General features: G+C 36.3%; 1 long non-coding RNA gene across 3 annotated transcripts in view; it reads left to right on the top strand.

Moving 5' to 3' along the window:
- The first annotated feature begins 1,983 nt into the window (after positions 1-1,983).
- Positions 1,984-6,539, top strand: part of LOC122808083 — a 259,227-nt gene continuing 254,671 nt past the window's right edge. For 2 of the 3 annotated variants that reach the window (XR_006365785.1, XR_006365783.1), the window contains exon 1: positions 1,984-2,064. This is a non-coding gene — a long non-coding RNA (uncharacterized LOC122808083). The remainder of the gene's footprint in view (positions 2,065-6,539) is intronic. The other variant, XR_006365784.1, reaches the window with a different exon arrangement.

Below are 6,539 nucleotides of genomic sequence, written 5' to 3'. Positions count from 1 at the left end.
CACTATGTGCTGCACCATTAGCCTATTACACTATGTGTTGCACCATTAGCCCATTACACTATGTGCTGCACCATTAGCCTATTACACTATGTGTTGCACCATTAGCCCATTACACTATGTGCTGCACCATTAGCCCATTACACTATGTACTGCACAATTAGCCCATTACACTATGTGCTGCACCATTAGCCTATTACACTATGTGCTGCACCATTAGCCCATTACACTATGTACTGCACAATTAGCCCATTACACTATGTGCTGCACCATTAGCCTATTACACTATGTGTTGCACCATATTACGCTATGTGCTGCACCATTAGCCATATTACACTATGTACTGCACAATTAGCCCATTACACTATGTGCTGCACCATTAGCCCATTATGCTATGTGCTGCACCATTAGGCCATTGCACTATGTGTTGCACCGTTAGCCTATTACACTATGTGCTGCACCATTAGCCCATTACACTATGTGCTGCACCATTAGCCCATTACACTATGTGCTGCACCATTAGCCTATTACACTATGTGCTGCACCATTAGCCTATTACACTATGTGCTGCACCATTAGCCTATTACACTATGTGTTGCACCATTAGCCCATTACACTATGTGCTGCACCATTAGCCCATTACACTATGTGCTGCACCATTAGCCTATTACACTATGTGTTGCACCATTAGCCCATTACGCTATGTGCTGCACCATTAGCCATATTACACTATGTACTGCACAATTAGCCCATTACACTATGTGCTGCACCATTAGCCCATTATGCTATGTGCTGCATCATTAGCCCATAACACTATGTGCTGCACCATTTAGCCCATTACACTATGTGCTGCACCATTAACCCATTACACTATGAGCTGCAGATGTCTTCAACTTCCTGAATGGTAGAGACTTAGAGCAATTTCACTGAGGAATTGGGGTAGAAACTGGGATAGAAAAGCTTGCAATCAGACATGAGTATTGGTGATTCGGGATGACACAGTGCTAGAAGGACAAACTGCATCTTGTGTTTTAAGAGCTCTAATCAGACATTATTAATGCATAATAAAACAAAAGTTTGAATGTTTTAAAGCCTGTCTTCTTTAAGCTAACTAGATAATTTGTTTCACTGTAGGTAAACTTATTTGTTATTATTGCTATGGAATTATAACCATTTGAGAAACTGGTCACACTATGTCATTTACAAGAGATGTTTAATTTGTATTACTAATATCAAGCATTTTAAGAGAGTCATCTCTAGCATAAAATGTTACCCCACTAGCTCAAGGTTCATCTCGCCAACAATTGATGTGCTTCCATAGCAAATAAGTATTGGTGAGTTATACTAGTAGTGATGCCTTTTTGGGGGAATTTCCCCTTTTTTGAGTTACTGTAACCATGGAGTTGGCATATATAAGTTAAGGGGGTGCAGGGAGCTTGTCTCCTTGCAAAAATATTAAAAAAATATTTTTTCAGTCATTTTTTGTTTGGGTCGGATGCAGTTTGAGGATTCCGATCCTCTGTGAATTTGCTTTCATCCACTCATACTGGAAACAGTGTAAAAAGCATCTAACACTTATGCTAAACTTTTAACAATTGATTTTGTGTGGAAGCTGAAGGTTAGATAGGAAATCAAAGTGTAAGTACTGATTTTAGTGCTCTTTGTCAGGTGTCTACAGATAAATTTAAGTGCACAGTCTTTAAGACCACATAAGTATTCGGTTACAGAAACATATAGCAGTTCAACGGTTTGCAGCCTAACATAAAACTAATGATGTGTCTCAGTGTAAAATGCATTGTGTAAGATTGTTAAGCAACAAATGCTCACCTTTACTCAGAATTTTAAAATGAGTTAAACAGTATATGATCACCTCTGGAATGGAGGAACTGAGAATTATGTAACTAAGCCACACCACATATCAGTCATGTGAAATTACATAACTGAGCCACACTGCCTCTCAGTCATGTGACTGAAAATCAACATCATGTGTTCTTCAAAGAAAATGTCCACACTTCTGTAGAACCTGTGAACATTGCATGGCATTTAAAGGACTTGCTGAAAATGTAGGTAAGATTGGTAGATTTTAAATGATTTGTTATACTTATGTTGCACTTTATGGTGTCTTTTTAGGGTGAGTAAGACAAGAGTTAAAAAACATTTAAACAGTAATATGAAATACTTGAATGAGTTGGGGGGGACTAACATTCTTTGGCTTTGCTCAGTTTCTATGCCAAGTGCTATGCTACAACATTAGTTATACAGAAAAGCCACAAGACTGATACTAATTGACTAATAGATACTTTATTGAAAAATCAAAGTTGTTATCTCATTTAAAGCTTACTTTGATTTTTCTCTCAAGCCATCTTTTTGATGATGGTAGTGACACAGTGACACAGCATGTCAGTTGTCTTCATGCACTCTAGTCAGCACCTGTGAGCAATGAACTATAGGTAGTCTGTGACATTGTACATGGAGAGTAGTAGTGAGACAACCCTGCTATCCTATGTGGTTCTGCACATCCAGAACCATCTGCACTGACAATGTTTGGTCCACATGTCCAGTCAACAAAAAGTGTTACTTTTACTTAGTACTGAAATACATTGCAGAAGATATGCATTATTGCAAAGAAAATGTAAGATAAAGGACTTTTTTCCTTTTGGATTTTAGGCTTTTTTGTTGTTGTTCTTTTGGAACGTCAGCTTTCAGGAAGTCAGCTTTTCACAGTAGAACCAATATTTGTGTAGCAATTGATCTCCCCCAACCCCCAGCCAGTACTTTTGAAAAATTGCCATATTTTCGTTGGATAAACTAAATTGCCTGTGCAAACATGCTGTTTGGTTTAAACACAAGTAGACTGTTAAATATACTGTTTGATTTGATGTGAACATTACTGATTTACTTTTGTAATAGCTGCTTCCCTTCCTAAAGCACACAGGATAAACTGGAGCTATCTGAATAATATTGTGATGACGTGCTTAATAATCATTTGTTAAATTAAAACTGTCTAACAGTCATCTGTTTACAACAAAGGAGTTTAAATAAAAAAGTAATGTACATGTTGCATTAACTATCCCATTTCCTCTTTCTAAGGTTTGAGCTCCATAAAGACATACTTACTTAGGTTCTTATCAGAATTATGTAGATATTTTACTGATATGCTGAATAAAGCAACTAATAATCTTTGTCTTAGCACATGTCTTAGATGCACTTAATTACAACAGAATGATAAAGACTTAAATTAAAATGAAATAAAATAGTTTTATAGTGTTACAAAGATCAAAATGAGAATAAAGACATCATAGTCATTTGTTCATTTTTCTTGTTTACTGTTTGTCATCTAGTCATGGCTCACTCAACACAAATATTATCAGTAATGCATTGAAAATGTTGATGTGAATTTAATTTTTTTTTCACTCAAGTCATATACTATACAAATGTCACTTGCAGGAATCAAATACTGGCATACATAAAATAGCCATTAAAGGATTACTGCAAGCATTGTCTGTACTATAAACTCAGTTAACTTAAAAAGTGAGAAATGAATGGCATGTTTTAAAGCTTTATCTTTTTGCTTGCCATCACAGACTTAAGTGAATGCAACAGCTTGTACCACGCTGTACCAGATTACTTCCACCATCTTCTATGTAGCCCCAGCCATGAAACACAGGTGTAATGCCAGCTGAAGCGGGAAAGAGCAGACATTCATGCATCTGTTTTGTTTCAAGATAAAACTTAATCAGCATCATTTGCCATGCTAAATAATGCTATAAATCTGCAAGTTTCTGAGTGGTATAGCTCAGCCACAGATTTTATGGTGAGAATGTATATGTGAGATGATGTGTTGGGAGTGTTTTAATGTTATTATAAATCTGCCTTCCATTTACTTGTCTACATGTATGTGTCACAGAGGTGTTATGATATTGATAATAAGTATGTCTTTCTTGCCAACTGTGCAGGGAGGAACCTGAAGCAAAATGTAAACTTTGTATTTTATATATTTCTTCTTAGAATGCTTTTAAACTGTGTGAGTTTTCTCCTACATTGTGAGGCACATGGTCAGACTTAGACAAGATCAACACAAAGCAAATGCTATATTGCCAATAGCTTTCAAACCATGTTGTGCATATTGTAGTTGGTGTCATGTGCCTTCCAGGTCCATCAGTACTTAACGCATTGGTAGCTCTACCAGACATCAGCAACTTCCCATTTTCCTGGCCACATGACAGAAGGAGAGAACATAATTTAACATGTATTTCAAGAGAAGTGCTTTAATAAACCAAAAGTGTGAAGCCATGATGGTTTCTTAGAAACTCACTATAGTGACTTCTAAAACTCTTAGTAGCAACTTTAATGAGATGCTGCAAAGAAGCATCACTTTTAAACCATTGTAGTTAAGGCATTAAAAACAGACCACATATCACCCATACTTAAGGCATAGTTAAGGCATTGAAAACATGCAACATTTCACTCTTAGACAAGTCTAGTTGCATAGTTAAGGTATTTCACTCTTATAGTAAAGGCAGAGTTAAAGCATAGAAAACTTACCGCATTTTTCTCTTACACTACTCCAGGTAAAGCATAGTTATTGCATAGAAAACATACCACATTTCATTCTTACACTTAAAGCATAGTTAAGATATTGAAAACAGACAACATTTCACTCTTACACTGTTCTAGTTAAGGCTTAGCTAAGGCATAGAAAACAGACAGCATTTAATTCTTACACTGTTCTAGTTAAGGCTTAGCTAAGGCATAGAAAACAGACAGCATTTTACTCTTACACTGTTCTAGCTAAGGCTTAGCTAAGGCATAGAAAACAGACAGCATTTCACTCTTACACTGTTCTAGTTAAGGCTTAGCTAAGGCATAGAAAACAGACAACATTTCACTCTTACACTGTTCTAGTTAAGGCTTAGCTAAGGCATAGAAAACAGACAGCATTTTACTCTTGCACAAATCTAGATAAGGCTTAGCTAAGGCATAGAAAACAGACAGCATTTCACTGTTACACTGTTGTAGTTAAAGCTTAGCTAAGACATAGAAAACAGACAGCATTTCACTCTTACACTGTTCTAGTTAAAGCTTAACTAAGGCATAGAAAGACAGCATTTTACTTTTACACAAATCTAGTTAAGGCTTAGCTAAGGCATAGAAAACAGACAGCATTTCACTGTTACACTGTTGTAGTTAAAGCTTAGCTAAGGCATAGAAAACAGCATTTCACTCTTACACTGTTCTAGTTAAGGCTTAGCTAAGGCATAGAAAACAGACAGCATTTCACTGTTACACTGTTGTAGTTAAAGCTTAGCTAAGGCATAGAAAACAGCATTTCACTCTTACACTGTTCTAGTTAAGGCTTAGCTAAGGCATAGAAAACAGACATAATTTTACTCTTACACAAATCTAGATAAGGCTTAGCTAAGACATTGAAAACAGACAGCATTTCACTCTTACACTGTTCTAGTTAAGGCTTAGCTAAGGCATAGAAAACAGACAGCATTTCACTCTTACACTGTTCTAGTTAAGGCTTAACTAAGGCATAGAAAACAGAGCATTTTACTCTTACACTGTTCTAGTTAAGGCTTGGCTAAGGCATAGAAAACAGACAGCATTTCACTCTTACACTGTTCTAGTTAAAGCTTAGCTAAGGCATAGAAAACAGACAGCATTTCATTCTTACACTGCTCTAGTTAAGGCTTAGCTAAGGCATAGAAAACAGACAGCATTTCACTCTTACACTGTGCTAGTTAAGGCTTAACCAAGGCATAGAAAACAGACAGCATTTCACTCTTACACTGTTCTAGTTAAGGCTTAGATAAGGCATAGAAAACAGACAGCATTTCACTCTTACACTGTTCTAGTTAAGGCTTAGCTATGGCATAGAAAACATACAGCATTTTACTCTTACACTGTTCTAGTTAAAGCTTAGCTAAGGCATAGAAAACAGACAGCATTTCACTCTTACACTGTTCTAGTTAAAGCTTAGATAAGGCATAGAAAACAGACAGCATTTCACTCTTACACTGTTCTAGTTAAAGCTTAACTAAGGCATAGAAAACAGGCAGCATTTTACTCTTACACAAATCTAGTTAAGGCTTAGCTAAGGCATAGAAAACAGAGAGCATTTCACTCTTACACTGTTCTAGTTAAGGCTTAACTAAGGCATAGAAAACAGACAGCATTTTACTTTTACACAAATCTAGTTAAGGCTTAGCTAAGGTATAGAAAGCAGACAGCATTTTACTCTTACACTGTTCTAGTTAAGGCTTAGCTAAGGCATAGAAAACAGACAGCATTTCACTCTTACACTGTTCTAGTTAAGGCTTAGCTAACGCAAAACAGACATCATTTTACTCTTTCACAAATCTAGTTAAGCCATAGTTAAGGATTGAAAATAGACAGAATTATGACCTGTATGAACACATTTCAATGTAGGTTCAAAACCTGGGAATTTTTTCAAGGTACTGGAAAATGATGTGGAGCATATCGCATGAAGGAATGTGTCAAAAAAGTCTTTTTCAAATAGACATTGCTTTTGTACA

The sequence above is a fragment of the Protopterus annectens genome, chromosome 8.part0 (assembly GCF_019279795.1).
Source record: "Protopterus annectens isolate FY-2018-M chromosome 8.part0, PAN1.0, whole genome shotgun sequence".
In the NCBI taxonomy this organism is placed as follows: domain Eukaryota; kingdom Metazoa; phylum Chordata; order Ceratodontiformes; family Protopteridae; genus Protopterus; species Protopterus annectens.
Note: the sequence above shows the minus strand (reverse complement) of the source record. Positions and strands in the feature narration are given on the sequence as shown.